Raw genomic sequence first — 16,816 nt, 5'->3', positions numbered from 1 at the left:
ACTAGTCACTCCCCAAGTACAGGACATCTCCATCACCAGCTTACAGAGGTCACTTGCTTGATGCTGCCCTGTTGGAGAGGAGCTCCTGCACATGCAAAGGCTGCACCTGCCCTGTCAGCGCTGCAAATCCAGGCCACCCCACCCCAGGAGAGGGCAGAAAGGTTGGCTGGCAAGACCCCTGCCTGTGGCAGTGCCAGGCACTGGGGGAGCCAAGCTGCTCCTCAGCACCCAGGAAGGCAACATCCCAAACAACCACAGCCTGAGAGTTTACTGTATGCTGTGGTGAGGTCCCACGGCTCATGGCATCCGTTCTGCCTGTACATCCTAAGACAAACTAGCAAATCTTGGCCCAAAATAGCAACAGATAGAAATCTGCTGTTCTCCAGGCCTGAGAACTTGCATACTGAAGCATCAGACCTGTTTCCCAAGCATCTAAAGAACAGGGAGAGAAAGCAAAATGTAGCAAACTCTCCTGATGCAACACAGAGCAAGAGCACCCTTCACAAGCGGCACCGCTACCCCACAGCCCTCAGGTCCACATCCTTACAGGCACCTCCACTTCAACTGCTCTGCCCTGCAACGACTGTAACTCCCCAATGTTTATCTCCAAGGGCTTCCAGTTTATTTTGAATTTAACTCTGGGATACAAGTTCTCCACAATCTCAGCTGAAGCTACTTTGAAGAACAGTCTCCAGAGTTCAGATGCCATCTGTAAGGAGACATTCCTCTCAATCATCTCAATGCTTCCTTGCATTTGTGTCTTCTACACCATCCCAAGAAACACTCCAGCATGGGAGGGAGAGAGAAGTGCCAAAACAAAATTCATCAATTCCTCATGTGCAAACGCTTGGAGTTCAGCAACGCCAGGTTTGGTTCCCTCCTCAGCTACAGGCAATTCTTTAATACACTTGGGTAGCCTTTTTAAACAGCAAGCACCCAAAGTCCTACCCAGATGTGCTGCAAGTAAAATGCTACCAAAACCACATATGGAGAGGTAGCCCCTTCTTGTCCCAGCTCATAAACCCCTTCAGTCCGAGGCCAGCTCAGGAAGCAGTGGAAAGAGCATCAGCCTCACCAGGCTGGAGGTCCACACTTGCACAGGGAGGGAGCACGCCCCTCCTGTCAGAGCACGCCCAAGCTGTAATCACTAACGCTGACCGCAGAGCACCATCTTTGCAGGCTCTCTTTTTCTAAGCAGAGCTGGGACCCCAGAGCACACCAAGCACCTTCAAACAGCGCACAGGCAGAGCTGCCGTGAGTGTCTCCTGGAGTCAAGCTGCATTCATTCAGGGCACAGACACAGAAGACACCCACCATGTCCGGGACCCTCCTGGCCAACCAGCACCATCTTCACGGGGTCAGCTAACCAGCAGACAAACACGTGGCATCAGCTGCACCAACCTACCAAGAGACTTGTCCCTGCTTGCCTGGCAGGCCTACAGACATCAGTCTCCTGGCAGGTCTACAGACATCTGATGTGTAGCAACATGAAGGCCAGGAAAGCAAACTCTGGACACGACATCAGAGCACAGGTCCCACAGACCCATGTCCTAACCCACTCTTACTGCATGTACCTGTCAGAAGTCCATGCCAACATGGTTTCCACATCTCCTCTCCCTCTGTACCTGGATGAGCCACTCCTTTGCTGACCCTTTCCTTCAGCAGACGTCTCTGGAGGAACTAGCATGCAACAAGGTCCAGAAATCCACTTCTGCTCTGTGTCAGATATCTCCCTCTCCCTGCTCAGGGTGGCAGAAAGAGCAGGACGTAAAGCTGGATCCAGGAAAGGGTTTAGGAGCACTGTCCAGAACTCGTCAGCCCTAATGTCACTCTCTGCTCAGCAGAGTGGCCAGCGGAGAGCCTGTCTAGGAACCAGAGAGCAGCATCTGCAGATAACCACATCTCCACACACAGTGCACTATGCCCTGTCAGATATGGACATGGCTGTACCTATTCAAACACACATGGCCTGCAAGCCTGCAGCGTCACACCTCGCTACAGGGCTCCTGGAAAGGCCACTCTCGTTGAAACTACAACTACTAAAGCTTCAAAGAGCCTGTGCCCATAGTGACCCACTCCTTCCTTTGCCTTCCAGATTCAGGACCCTGGTCCTCACTCTCAAAGCACGATGTGGGACTGGCCCAACTCCAAAACAGCGATGTTATTCTCAGACAGAAATTCTCACCCTCCGGAGCAAGGAGGTGGAACAGACTGGCCCACAAATCTGTAACCACTTCTCTGAAGAAATCAGGGTAACCACAAACCTCAGCACCTTCACAGTAAGCGCAAGCCTTGTTTCAGTCAGCCTGCCCACAACATCACTGCACAGCGAACAGAGCACAGTCTCTGCTGTCTGCGGTGGAGGAGAGAAACCTGCCTTTATGTATGCACAAAAGTGCATGCCGGGAAAAGCTCAGATACCCTGGTGAGGGGCACCCTACGGGGACTGAGAAAGATCACTGAGAAACAGGGCTTTACTTGCCCTAAAGCAACAAGCAGAGAAGCATACAAATAAGAACAATACGCTGTGCATTCCCACACCCCACTGCTCTCCTTCCCAGCCTAAGCAAGCACAGGGTACAGCAAGGATGCATCATGCACATATATAGAAGTCATCAAGAGAGAATGGCGCTCTCTTCTCTGATCCTCAATTAACAGACACCTAACACTTAAGCTTCATTTTATCTTAAGTATGTTTTAAGTTCAATCAAAGCGGATGAAACATTTAGGGTTAAAGGTGCTCTGTACATAAGACCTAGAGAACGCAAGGCAGCGGCTCACACAAAAATAGCAGCTTTCACAGCACATCTACAGCAAAGCACTAATGTTTATTCTTGTATCTAGGACTAACTTTAATTCTGCCTCAATGCACATATATAACAAGGCATTAATGTTTCTTGAAGAACCAATACTTCACCTACCTATACGTCAAAAAAGTGGAAGTCCCCCATAACTTTGCATCACTCTTGTTCCTGCGTGTAGCACACTAGCATATTGCTAACGCTGGAATTCACCTTCAAAGGTAGCCATTGAGCATAAGTTAAAGCACAAAATGAAAACCAGAAAGCACATAAAACAACTTAGTTATCTAATTACCTTCATAACTTCTGAAGAGAGGTTTAACAACTGTAAGTTTTTTTGAAGGAAAGTCAACTATGTCCACGTAAGAAATGCCTACTTCCAGTGCAATACAGCGGGACAGAAATTCTCAGCAGTGGCTGCGAACATGCAGGGCTTGGTAGCTGAAGTCATTCAATTAGCTAAAGTCCTGCTTCTGCCTTCAAAGAAATGCAAATGAGATACCTCCTGTGGGAAGGGGTGGGGGTCTTACATCGTAGGGAGTTCTAGCAACCCTCAGGGCAGTAAGTGCTGCAGTTCCTTTCCCCCCAGGCACACTTTCAGCAGGCCAGCCACAGGGACACGCGACTGCGCTTCCCCCACCAGGCGTTGGCGCAGGCTTTTGGCCTGGGGTCCCTCACAGCATGCTCATGCCCTTCCCACCCAGGTTCCTGTGCGAGAGCTCCCAGGCTGCAATTTAAACGCATGCTTTAGGACCGCATAAGATACTGAACGAAACAACCTTGCCCCTCCACTGCCTAGCTGTCCCTCCCTTGCAATAACATACGCATTAGTAGGGACATGCAGCCAGTTCACAGGCCTGGATTAACACCAGCCTGACCCCAGATATTGCTTCCTTTTACTCTAATGCAAAGCAGGGCTCCACAGATCCCACAGTTTCATGGAAATATTTAGGAAACACAAGTGCTCTGCAAATTGACACTAACAAGCGTAACTTTCCCCTGCTGTCAGTACAGTCACCCCAAAAGGAAGCAATGAGTTACCTGCATTTGAACCCAGACTTCCCATAACAACTGAGCCAAACGGCAGAAAGAGCCAGACAAGTGCCAGAAAGCTTCACCAGAAGAGATCTAAACTTAATCTCACCAGTTAAAACACAATTAAAAAAAAAAAAAACCCAAACCCCCAACACCAAAACCACCTCAAAACAACCAACCAGGTAACACTACCTATACTAGTGCAACATTAGGGCTGCATAAAGTCAGGGCAAAGGCAGGACTGCGGAAGACATGCTGTACCTCCTAGGATAGATATTAATAATATCACCGTCAGACTGCTACTGAGCAGTATCCCTCACAGGGAAACCAGGGCTGGAAAATGTGATGTGCACCTCATGGCCAGGGCAACATCTCATCGTCATGATAACACCTGCACTCCTTGATCCACACCCAACGCACCTCTGCAAGCGCATTTCCAGCACTCACGTGAAAACCAAAGAGGTACTGGGACTTGGTTCCCACACTTCTCACTTTCTTTTCTGGACTGAAAAGAGTGTTTTGCTCCTGTTAGAGCAGGATTTATACTCACTACAGGCCGGGAATCCCCTAGAGGCAACAGCATGCACCCCTTAACCTCAAGGCAGCATTTCCTCTGCAGGGGGAAGGTCCTTGCACAAAGGATGGGTCAAGTGCTCCACTGACTTCCTCAGTGCCAACACGACCAAGGCCCCCAGCTCCTCTCTGAGCACTGGGCCCAAGGGCAGTATAGGGCAGGAGCCCTACACCCAGGCACCAAACTCTCCCAGCTTTTAGCCGACTTCCCGAGGAGCCAAGTGTGCTTAGGCATTCCCCAGAGCACAGCCACAACCTTTCCCCAGATATCTGTCAGGGACCTGCCTCAAACATTAAAGCCCAGCCACAGTGCCCCAGGTATTTCCTACTTCTTAGGCTGACTGGGCACATCCAACATAACAATGCTAAAAATTAATAGCCACATATTGGCAGATTGCTAGGCTGCATACCAGATTTTCCCATATAAGGGAAAGTTGAAGGCATTGTCCTATCACACGGAAAACATATTGCACCAGCCTAAGATACTAGAAAGCAAAATCAGAGTCTCCTCGTGTCACAAGCTGACACCCACAGCACCACGTTTTCCCCTTTTTGCTGTCGGTTTGGTCAGCTTTCCCCAGCTCTGTTATTTCCACCAGGGGCTCATGCCTGAGGGTCACTGGAGGCTGACCGGGACAGGCACTGCCCAGCACAGCGTTTGCAGCACGCTGCTACACAGGGGCCCTGCACTTTCCGAGAGGATTTTGGTCCCACCACCACCATGCTGGCAATGCAGGCACTGACATTGCCACCATTCCCAGGGTGAAGTGTAACTCTGTTTTCATAGGTTTTTTAGGGTGCTGAGAACCCACCATACAAACCCTGCGTGCTGTCACCAACACTCTGCTCGCAGCAAACATTGCTACTCAACTACTTATAGACCATTCACCCTGACCATCTTCTCTCCCCTTTACACAGCTTGTTGGCCCTCAGGGTGAAGTCACCAGCACCAGAGGTTGACTCCACTGTCCCAAGTGGGAAACTGGGGATGAGAGAGGAGAAACACTTTCACTGCTACTTACAGGAGCAGTGAAAACAAGCCCTCTCGGCTCCCCTGAAGCCCAGTAAGACATCCAACCACTATGCTTGCCAGTGTCTCTTTAAGACAGTTTCAGAGAAGCCTCTCTACGCATGCCTGCTTTCCAGACTCAACACACCAAGTCTACATTCCTGCACCAAGGGCTCACTCATAGTGCAAGGCTGATCAACCCTCTCCCCTCCTTCACAAGGGCAAGCTTCTCCTGCACGCTGATGTGCACGATACTAGCTCTTATCTCTGCAAACCCGAGACAGGCCAGGACACTGCAGCTTCATGCAAAAAACAAAGGCCTGCTCTGGTGGCTGAGCTCTCAGCCTTGCCGTCTAGCAAAAACAAGTTCACGTGCTTGTGCAAACCCCTCTTGAAATAACACAAACCATTAAAGTGAAACGCTTTATATTATCCACCTGTAAAAGTTTATGTCCTTGGAGAAGCTCTTGAGAAAATATTAAAGATCTCTCAAGGAAGACTAAATCTTAAAAGTTATTGAGACTACACTTCGGGGGAGGGGAGGCAGAGATTTGCTTCCTGTTAAAGAAATATGGCAAAAAGCAGTCAGGAAAATGAGACATTCCTCTGAAAGCCCCCTCCACCAAGCCACTAGAAATCAACAGACCCCAAAAATACCCACAGCACTGACCATCAGGGCTAACACTGGCATATCCAGGGCCAGCTGCTCAAAGACCACCAGCTTAGAGCCACTCTCCCCTAATGCTGACAGGCAGTTCAACAGAGAGAGAGGTAAACTCAAGCCATTAAAAAGGCACATGCTACCAAACTGGACAGCAGTGCTCAGAACAAGGTAACAAGGGACCCTGACACACCTTCCGCAAGAGATGGGCATTATTCACACACCGCAAGCATTAAGAAACAGCACAAGAGCTGCCGTCGTTTCACAGATTCACACAGGCTAGTTTTTAACACATCCGTACTAGCCCGCAGCAAGGGGCTGCAACTGCCTTCTCAGCAACAGGGCAATCAACGTTTCTGCTTAGAGGAATGAGACAATAGGCAGAAATAAACAGGCACGGGATGGGCTTCAAACTTCACAAAAGTGAAAACATACCAAGATCAATCTTTCTCCAAGTCCTCTCATTGACTTTGGCTTTTATTTGAATAATAATAATACATACTTTCAGTTCTGCTGCACAAGGTACACGCGGACATCTTGATAACTCTACTAGTTATGATGCTTTACAGCTTGAAGCCCTGGAGGGGCAACATTCAATCAGCTTCACCCCATCACTGCTGTGCGCTTCCCATCTTTGCAGCGAAGGAAACTCAGCAGTATGTCCAACGCTGCTGAAGGACCTGCAAGTTTAGGCAGCCGTACCAATTCAGAGACGATGGGCAGAATTAGCTTTCCAAAAGCAAACAGACAACAACATTAAGCTTTGTAGTGGAAAAGGAATCAATTTTCCACTAAACAAGTGGGAAAGGAACCCAGGGGCAGCCCTGAACAAAACCAACCCAGTTGGAGGCCAGAAGCCTCGAGAGAAATAACCTATTTACTCCAGGAAGAATTTACTCCCAGAGCAAAAATATGCTCTTATTGCTTCATACTTCAACAGCTGGACCAAAACAACAATTTCTCTGCAAAGCAGCACAGCAGAGCTCCCGTGTGAATGAGGTAAACAAAGGGCGAGGAGGGGTAAGGTGGCACCTATTCCTGTGCCATCACCTGAACGGGGCCCAAAAGCAACAGCAACACTTCACAGCGGGGAAATACTCACAGAGCTCAGTGATCCCTCTCCTCTAGCAACACCCTAATCCAACAGACCCCACACCAGTTAAAAAGATATAGGCAGCACCAGCTGCCAATTATCTGTAGCCCTGCAAGTGAAGGGGTCAGGGATAAATATCTAACAACTACAACCACCTCCATCTACCTGCGAGGAGCCCTCTGCCAGGGAGGCCAGTGACTGTAGAGAGGTGCTGGAGACTTCTGCACAGACCTACAGGACGCTTTGCACAACCACAGCAAACCATCTCCACACCTCATTCTCCAACCCCAAAAGCATTTGCTGCAGGAGGTAAACAACAAAAAAGCCTCAGCTTTTGGCTAAAAGCATCCCAACTCACTGAAGAAATAAACCAAGCACTTTTCATAGCAAAATTACTGAAAAGCTCTACCACATCAAAGGCTGGCAGCAGAGCAAGCAGAACCAGCTCTCCCTGTGCCGAGGCAGTCTGCCTGGCCTCCACGTCCCCTGACTTTACTGCGAGTTTAGCGTAGTTGTCAGGAAGGCAAATCAATAAACAGAGAAAACGTTAGCTGCTCCAAGACGGGTGTGCACACTAGGCAGCAATATAGCCAGATGATTTCTCTTCATCTTTCCGTATTCTGGTTGCGTGCATTTCTCTCACAGCGCTTACCCTACAAACCTCATTGATCAAGACTAAAATCCACCTCAATCGCCAGTAAAAGTCACTGGTAAGAACAGGGAGAATCCCACAACGCAACCACCAAAACACAACGGATGCAAGGCTGCGCGGGGTGACTACGGCGAGATGACTGCAGCGCGAACGAGACGCGACTCCAACGTGACTGTGATGCCTCTCTGTTGTGACATGGCTGCAATGTCACAACAGATCCACGTCTGCTCTGCGCACAGCGGGCGAAGCGGGACGGATCCGCCGATGACAGGGACGAGCCGTCGCCCGGAGCGGAGGGAACGGCCCTTTAACCGAATCCCCCCCTTCCCATCGCCCCGGGTGCCCTTCCTCGGCAGGGGCCGGGCAGCAGGAAACCCGTGCCCCGGGGCCTCCAGCCTGCAAAGGGACCCGCTTCTCCCCCGCCCGCGAAGTTTAAAGACTGAATTATCGATTTTCTTGAGCACTGCGGCCGGAATGACGGCGGAAAGCTGCGCCCCGCGGGCAGGCTCCCGGCACCCCGCATCCCGCCCGCCGCTGCGGTCGCGCAGCTCGCTGCGGGGCCGGGGGCCGCGCTCCCCCCTTCCCGGCCGGGAGGAGCCTCCGCGCAGCGCCGGGGGGAGCCCGCCCCGCCTCCGCCCCCGGCCCCCCGCACGCCCCGGGGCCGCCGCGGCTGCGGGGGGCGCCGGGCCTCGAGCTGCCGGCCCGGCGCCGGCTAGGCCCGGCCTTCCCCGCGCCCGGCGGGCCGGGGGCGAGCGGCAGGTAGGGCCGGCGAGAGGGGCCGCAGCCTCCCCGCGCTGCCGCCGGCCCCGCGCCCCGGGGGGCGGGGGAGGGCGGCGAGGAGGAACCGGCGGGGGCGCTGCCGCCCCTCCCCCGCGGCCGGCCCGTCCCCGCCGCCGGAGCCATGACAGGGCCGGCGGCGGCCGCCCCGGCCCCGGCCCCGTCGCCCGCCCCGCGGCCCGCGCCGCCGCCGCCGCCGCCGCCGCCGAGTTCATTCATAGCGCCGCCCCGGCGCGGCCCCGCCGCCCCCCCCCGCCCCGCCGCCGCCGCCCCCGGCCGCGCCGGGCGGGCGAACCCAAAAGTTCGGGGCAGAACTTACCTAAAATGGCTCCTCGGCCGCCCAAATACAAACAGCTATTATTTGGTGAAGTTTAGCCCAGCACCCTGCAAGGACACCCTAACCTCGCCCGGGCACGCCCCCGCCCCGCGCCCATTGGCTGCCCGCCGCCGCGCGCCGGCGCCCATTGGCAGGCCGGGCCGTCAGCCGCGCGGCGCCCGCGCCAAGCTTGGCTGCAGCGCGCCCGCCGCTCGCTCCATTGTGCTCCTGTTTGCACCGATGAGAGCGCGGCGGCGATTGGCCGCGCCGCCGCCCCCGCGCCCCGCCCCCCGCCGCCGCCCCGCCCGCGCCCTCCACGTCCGCGCCCGCCGCTCGTTCCCCGGATGTGAACCGGCCCGCCGGGCCCGCCGGGGCCTGTAGCGGACACCGCCCGCCCCGCCGGCTAGCGCGGGGCTGAGCGGGGCCCGCCGGAGGGGCCGTGCGTGTCCCCGGCCCTGCGCCTCGCTGTCCCCGGCCGCTGGCGCCGAGGGCCGCCGGAGGCCTCGGGAGGTGCGAAGGCGCCCGGGGGCGGCCCCGCTTAGAAGGGGCCGGGAGAGCGCGGGGGCAGCTTCGGGAGGCCGCCGGCCTGAGAGGCGGGAACGGCGCTCCCCGGAGGGGTGCTCCAGGAGGCCCGCTGGGGGCAGTCAGGGCACGGCTGTGCAAGCCGCCGGCCCGGGGAAACCTCGGCAGGGAGCAACCCGGCAAGGTCCGGGTCCAGCACCGGCTAACGATGGGACAGGCCTGCCGGGGCGGCTTTTCTGTTGGAGTTCCTCACAACCAGACCTCCTCGGGGCGCCTCTTCCTGGCCACGCAGCGCCTGGGGGCTTTGCGCCGCAGCCACCGTCCCTCCTCCGGCTCAGCACCCCGGCAGCCGGCCCCAGCAGCACCCTTGCCTTGGTGGCCGGGAGCCTTGGTGCCTGGCAGCCTTTTCTGCCTGAGAAGGCGTGAGCTGCTTGCCTGCTTGGGAAGAGGACTGGGGCTGGCAGTGTGGGGTCACTCCATTCTCCCAGCTGATGCATAGATGGTCTGAGTGAGATAGCTCCGGCACCAAAAGAAAACTCTGCTAGAGCTAATTAGCTCTGCTGAGACTCAGGGCTGATTAACCGAGTGCAGTGCAGTCTTCATGCAGCCATCCCGCTTGCCAGGCCCCGGGGGGATGCTGGCACAGCCCTGCGCTGCACCCTCTGAAGTCCTGGCTTGTTCGGCACCAGCTGGTGCTGATGTCCCGTGCTGTCTGGCTGGCACATTCCCTTTACTCCTCCTGGCTTTCCCCAGATGCTGTCCTCTTGGCTGTACAGCTCTTCCGTTGGTCATGGACGGCTCCTGGGCAGGGAGCAGGCAGCACCACTGGGCAGTCCTGGTGTGCTCTGGAGGTACCTGTCACTGCACACGTGTGGATCAAACACAGAGGACACATCCAAGGGACAGAGATCTGTCGCGGAGATACACCCACCCCGTTCCATGCCTCCTCCAGATCCCCTGCAGAGACCAGTATACCGCTGTGCTCTTCCCAGTGAGGCAGGGCTTCCTTCTCTGCAGCATTCCCCTTTATCCTTTCTCACTTGCTCCAACCCACATCTTTACCCTGCACCCTTTTTTCCTCCCTCAACCGGGCTCCTTGCCCATGGATGGCACTGGTGGACACTGCTGAGATCTCAGATGTAGGTTTTGTCTCTCCTGTCCCCCAGGTTCAGATTCTTTTTCTGTTTATAGAAGGTTCACATGTGAAGTATTCCTCTCCAGTGCCTTCCCCTTTCCCTAGCCCTGCCTACTCCTTCTCTAGCCACCAGGCATGCCTGTACCTGATCTTTTCATTTTCATCCTGCACTGGTCAACCAAGACCATCCTTTGCTAAAGCCTCCCTCTGTCTCCAGAGCAGCACCTTGGCCTCTGTATGAAGAATGCCTGTAAAGGTGGAATTAACTGGTACTTATGACCAGAAAACCAAAGCAGCTTACTTTCAGATTAACCACTTTTTGGTCAGTTGGTCTCAAAAGAATGCCTAAGGATGGTTAAGTGACTCATTGCTGTACATGCAAAATAGGCAGGCCAGCTGTTAGGAAACAGTAAAGCAAGACACAAACAAATCCCCTCCCGGATGAGAATTAATCTGGCAAATATCATTTAGGAAGACATTTTAACACCTTTGTTACAGAATTGCAGAAGTGTTGGTGGAAAGGGACCACAGGAGGTTGTGTTAGAGATTTCCAGAGGTCCCTTCCCAGCACCACATTTGTGACCAACACAAGATGAGATCAGCCATGGCTCTGCCTACCTGAGCCTTAACACCCTCCACGGCCAGAGATTCCCCCACCTTTCTGGTGACCTGTGCCAAGGCTGCACCATCCTCCCAAAGAATGGGTTTTCCTAACATCCCACCTGAACCTTTCAGGACTCACTTTGTGGTTATTGCTCCTTAATGTATCACCAGGCACCGCCAAGAAGGATTTTACTCCATCATCTTTGTAACTGCCCTTCCAGTACTTGTACACTGCTGTTAGATCAGCTCCTAGGTACCTCTTCACCAGAAGAAACTGGCCCAGCTCCTGTATTCAAGGGCCCTGTGCCCATCTTGGTCATCTGTCATCTGTCACTGATGCGTCTCTAGGCATCTGCCTCTCTAGGCATCAGTGACAGGTGATGCCCACAAAATTGGCTTCTCAATTTTGTGGGCCCCAAAATTGGACACAGTAGAGACAGAACATATGATTTTAGGATGGAAACTCATCTACCAATCCGGTCTTAATCCAGGCCACGTCTGTTTTATTATTTACAGAGTGCGATTGATGTCTTTTTGGACAAGGTGATTTGAGAACTGTCCCAGTGTCGGTATTTCACTGTGTTAGCAACAGCCAAACAGGACTGAGTGGTGCACCCGAACTGGGACCATTCCCACCTGGTCCCCTCACAAGGCCAGTGTGAGCTCTGTTGTTGGGTGGCCGCAGCACCCTTTGACACCAGTACTGGAACACCCCCCCCCCCAGCCTCTCTGGAAAGCAGGATTAAGTCCTGAGCTTGGCTATTCCCAAATCCTCCTGGGTGCAGGATGTAACCCCTGTGAGTGCAGGATGCTCAGCTGAACAGAGCTGCAGTCAAGCATCACCTGGAACACAACCTTGCTGCCTGCAGCCATCGTTGTGCACAACCTTTGGGATCACTGCCTTCTGATCTGATTTGAAATAACAACAACAATAATAATAATAATAATAGTTTTGGTCTCTGTAAAGAGGGATTGTGACAGTCTCCCTCGGCAAACTCCTCTGGGCTCAGGATACCCCCATACCTCACTGCCCACAGGGGACCTGCCTTGTCCCGGGGAGCACAGCCAGCTCTGCACCAGGATGCATGGAGGGGCCATCATTACCTGCCTCGTTACCTGCAATGTGCTGGGTGGAGGCTACTGTGCTGTCCACCACATGCATGAACATCCACCGTGGCCCTGATTTACAGATGTGCCCCACCCCAAAGGAGAAACGTGTTACTGTTACGTACTTACCTTGAAACCAATGTTAACTGGAATCAGGAAAAGCAAAATGCAAATGAAGGTGGTTACTCACAGCATCTCAGCTAGGCAACAGCGAGAAATGCAAAAGAAAGCAATGAGAAAATAAAAGAAATAATATGCTTCGTTGGCTTTCACAGAATGTCAGTGGGAAAGGTGGAGGCTGATCTGCAGCTGAGTCTCCTGCCGGGACATCGGCTCTTTGGGTGCCTGTGACTTTCTCCTGGCCAGTGTCCCTGAAGCAGGAGAAGAAGCATCATTTGGGACCTGGTGGTACCCAGGATGCGCGCTTGCTTACAGAGAGGTCCTGAGGACTCCCGAGGTCTGCAGGGAGTTGGGCACAGGCTCCTGGGACGTGTCCCAGGGTTGGTGGTTGTGACCTGAATCATGTTGCCTGTGCGACTGGGGCAGTGACTTTGCTCTAGCAGCTGCTGCACGCCAGCACCCACCACCGCACGACTGCCTGCAGGCCACTGCGTGCAGCTCTGTGCCTGGGTGTGTGAAGAGCAGCAAGGTCTGAGCTTGCCACCAGGGACGGAGACCTCTGGCGTCGCATGCCACTCTTGCAAATGTCACTGATTTATCCAAGGCGCAGATTTTGCAGCAGAAGGTGCGGCCTCCCCACCCAGGAGTGCCCAGGCTGGGCAGCAGCGCCGTGCCATGCCATGCCTGCAGGCTAGTACCGACCGCGCTGCTTCTCCTGGACAGGAGCCCCGGAGATTTCCAATATCTGCTTAATATTCAGTGGCAGTACAGACTACCCAGGCACACCTCAGTGCTGCAGCACATTCAGCTGGGCGGGTGCCTGTGCCCGGGCCGGCGCGCCACAGGTCTGTGCAGCCCTCGGGCAGCCACACGCACCGTGCTGGGCATGCTGCCGCTGCAGGAACAGGCACTGGCTGCTGTGGGGACAGCTTTGGCAGCGGGAAGGAAGGATTCCCTTGAGGCTGAAGAAATGCCAAGTGTTTCCAGGCTAAACTTGTCCTCTTGCAGAGAGGGATGCTCCAGTGCTGCCTGCAAGAAATGTGCCTGCCTGGGTGCTGCTGAGCCCGGGGTGCTGAGGTTTCTGCCCATCTTGCGGGCAGGGGCAGGCAGAGCGAGTGTGGTTTCCCTCTAGCCGATGTGCCACCCCACGACATAAGCCCTGGGAGATAAAGACTTTTGTCCGTGGTGGCAGCCCTCAGCCAGGAACAGGGCAGCCACTCCACAGGTTTTGGAGGCAGCCTGAAGAGGCCATTAAAGGAGCAATTAACTGCTGTTAGCCTTGGGGTTGTTTGGGTACAAGGATGCAGGGCTTTGTCCACCACAGTAAATTAGTCTCAACCGCTGATGTAGCAGCCCTTTGCTTGTTGTGGCTGTCTGGACATTTGCACATCTTAGAGGGGTCCTTCACTTGCCCGGTTCCGGGGAGGCTGGGTGTGTCTCCAATGGTTACCTGTGGCCCCCTTACAAGCCGGTGGCTTTGCTGGGCCTCTGGAGCTTTTACGCTCAGAATAGTCTTCCCAGGCTGTTGTGGACGTTCGTCCCAGCACAAGGTGAGTGAAGGATCCCTCAGCACCTTTCTACCGTGCATCCTCCCATGCCAAGGGCTTGGCCACGCAGCGCTAGGTCCAGGCTGGAGGGGAAGCTCAGCTCTCATCACCCCCAAGTTGCTCTGTCCGACCTCCATCCAGGCTCCCTGTGCACAGGCTCTCTGGATGGAGGTTGGCAGAAACCGAGGACCAGGAGCCTCAGTTCTCCAATCCCTCTTTGATGATCCATTTGTGAAGCAAAGCAGAGGGGCACATTTGTCTATAGGCTGTCCAGAAGCTGTTCCACAGATTTTATAGTGGACGCACAAAATTGTTTCCAAATGTGGACCTTATACTCAGATATGTAACTCCCTGTCAGATGCACATCAGCAGACAGTTCTGGTTTCACTGCATCCTTTTTCTCTAGAAGCAAATTTCAAGACAGATTACTCATGCTGATACAAACCCGGGCAAAACCACCAGGGTTATTGCACTGGAGTCATCGGCATGAACGGACCATGTTCTGGCCGTAGCAGGGGGTCACAGCCAGCCTGGGCATGCTGCACCTGGCAGTCAGGACAGCTCGAGCATCCTCAAGCATCCTCTCCCCATACACACCACAAGCGCGACCAGAGAGTGCCAATCTGTCGCTTCAGACCGGAGCTGAGTGTGATGGGGCTGGTGGGCTGCTCAGCCTCTGCTCTTCTTCTGCCTCCAATGGTTCAGATGTTGACAGAAGGCTTAATGCGAGCCATGGGGTTTATACAAGTACTCCAGTACGTGAGCCCTGCATCTGTGAACCAGATACCATGCAGAACCATCTCGGGCCTGGGCTTTGGAGGAGGGTTTGAGGCCTGGGGTTTGGAGAGGGGTCTGAGGAGCAATTGCCAGAGGTCATATAAAATCACATCTTTTAGAGCAAAACTTAATGTGTCTGTCTCTCCCCTAGAACAAGCCCCCTTAAGTTGATTCAGGAATGTCACAAAAGTGATTTTGATTTTGCAAAGTGTTGTGCTGCCTGAAGCAAAGATCAATTGCTTTGGGAAATGCTTGGGCTAAACCTGTCTCTGCCTGCATCAACCATCTCATGCCCTAGAAGAGGATATTCTCTGATGCTGAGCATCCGAAGGCTGGAGCTGTGGGATGTGTGCTCCAAAGTTATGCTCTGGCACCAGAGATGGGGAGTGACACCTGGTGACCACAGCCCAGTGCAAGGTGCAGGGAGAACTGCCTGGGACCCACCACCCAGCAAGGCTTGACCAGGGCTCTGCAGACAAGCCGCAGGAAGATTTACCAGCCCTCCTTGCCGATGCTGTTACATCCCCACAGCAGATGCATACTTGCTGCTTGTGCTGGTGGCCCTTCCCTGTGCACAAGCCCATCAGCTGCAGCCACCGGTCATCTTCAGCAGCTGGGGAGCGGGGGCCATGTCAGAGACAGGAGCCAGGAAGCGGAGATGGAGGCTGTAGAGTCACACCGGCAGTAAAAGCATCAGTTGTGTTTACAAAGGTCTTTTGGGAGGATTTTGCTTGGGAGCACTTGATGGTGGGCAGTGACACCCAAGCAGCCTGGGCAAGGGGGACACGCAGGTCCAGCTGCCAGGTCCCGCTGGAGATGGGGTGTCAGCCCAGCCCCTGCCATGCTGCAAAGCAGGTGAGAAGCAGAGCTCAACAGCCGAGTGCCTCTGGTGAGGCAGCAAACCAGAAAGGCACTGGAGCTGCCCCGGCAAGCTGCTGGCTGCGTGCAGGGCAAGCGGCCAGGGAACCCCCTTTCCGCTGGCTGCGGCCATGGTCAGGTCCCAGCCGGTCTGGTGCAGCAGGAAGGAGGGGGAGTTACTCTGACGCAGCAGCACACGTCCTTCCCTTCCAGGCTGTTGAAGCACACCTAAGCCCCTGTGAAATACAGAGCCTGCAGGCAGCTGGAGGGGGAAGGAACAGACTTTTAAAGACCCTGCGCAGCCTGTAAGCATGCATGAGTAATTAACCAGTGTTAGCATCAAGGCAGAATTCAGCATCTTAAAGACCAGTGTGGCCGGTTGTGTTAAAGTAGGCTGACTTTCCAGTGCAAGGTCTGAAGAGCGGCTCTGAACACAGGCGAGATGCTTGGATGCCTCTGCTCAGGCCTGTGGGCACTGCAGGACCCCCCGACTCCAGGACTCACCCCGGGCTGACCCCTGTTGCAACTGCCGTAAGTCAGGCGCCCTTCACTGGAGCCGATAGCACGGAGGTGGTGGGCTCCTCTGTGGGCAGCTGAAGCGGTGGGCAAACCATGCGCGGGATCGGAGACACCCCAGCCCAGATGCCTCTCGGCCCTGGCTTTGCTTGTTGCCTGCAGGGTTGTCCTGCCCGCGCTTCCAGGTGCCGGGCTGCGGCAAGAGCAGTCGACCTCCAGCCTACGCAGGGGACCCCAGGGATCCCACAGACCGGTGTTTCCTCAGCCTTGGTCTAAGGAGTCTGTAAGGCAGGCTTCAGCTGGAAACTCCCCATTCAAGGACGACGGTTCCCTTGGATGTGGTTATTTGAGGAAATTCCCCTGCCCTCAGGAGCTTCTATCAGATAAATTACATGATTGCTGTTGTAAATTTTCTTGTGGGACTATTTGGGATTATTAAGCGGTTTCCTGGGCTTTGCTACTGCAGATGATTGATGGCAGAGGAGATGGGGTGCTCCCAGGAATTGAGAGTTTCCTGGCCAATCCCCCGCGCCATCGCGGTTCCCTGACAATGAGCTGCTGTGCACGGGGCTGTCGCTTGCCCTGGCCCCGCGGTGAGCCCTCTGCTTTGTCGTTGCTGTAAACCTGTGGACTGTCCAACACTACACCCTGCTCATGGTGCGGGTGTAAGTTTGTGATGGATCACACAGCTAGGACCTGGGAGGCTCCTTCCCA

The 16,816-nt window shown here is 54.6% G+C and overlaps 1 protein-coding gene across 10 annotated transcripts in view; it reads right to left on the bottom strand.

Annotated features, from left to right (window-relative positions):
- The window catches only part of CHD6 (chromodomain helicase DNA binding protein 6), a 95,973-nt gene extending 86,827 nt beyond the window's left edge, over positions 1–9,146 (bottom strand). For 5 of the 10 annotated variants that reach the window (XM_075517467.1, XM_075517462.1, XM_075517458.1 and 2 more), the window contains exon 1: positions 8,921–9,145. The gene's annotated coding sequence lies outside the window, so the exon portion shown is untranslated. Of the gene's footprint in view, positions 1–8,920 lie in introns of all 10 variants that reach the window. The other 5 variants (XM_075517464.1, XM_075517465.1, XM_075517461.1 and 2 more) reach the window with 2 other exon arrangements.
- Between the last annotated feature and the right edge of the window lie 7,670 nt (positions 9,147–16,816).

The sequence above is a fragment of the Mycteria americana genome, chromosome 14 (genome assembly GCF_035582795.1).
Source record: "Mycteria americana isolate JAX WOST 10 ecotype Jacksonville Zoo and Gardens chromosome 14, USCA_MyAme_1.0, whole genome shotgun sequence".
Taxonomy (NCBI): Eukaryota; Metazoa; Chordata; class Aves; order Ciconiiformes; family Ciconiidae; genus Mycteria; species Mycteria americana.
The sequence above is the reverse complement of the archived record's forward strand: the minus strand, read 5'-3'. Positions and strand labels throughout refer to the sequence as shown.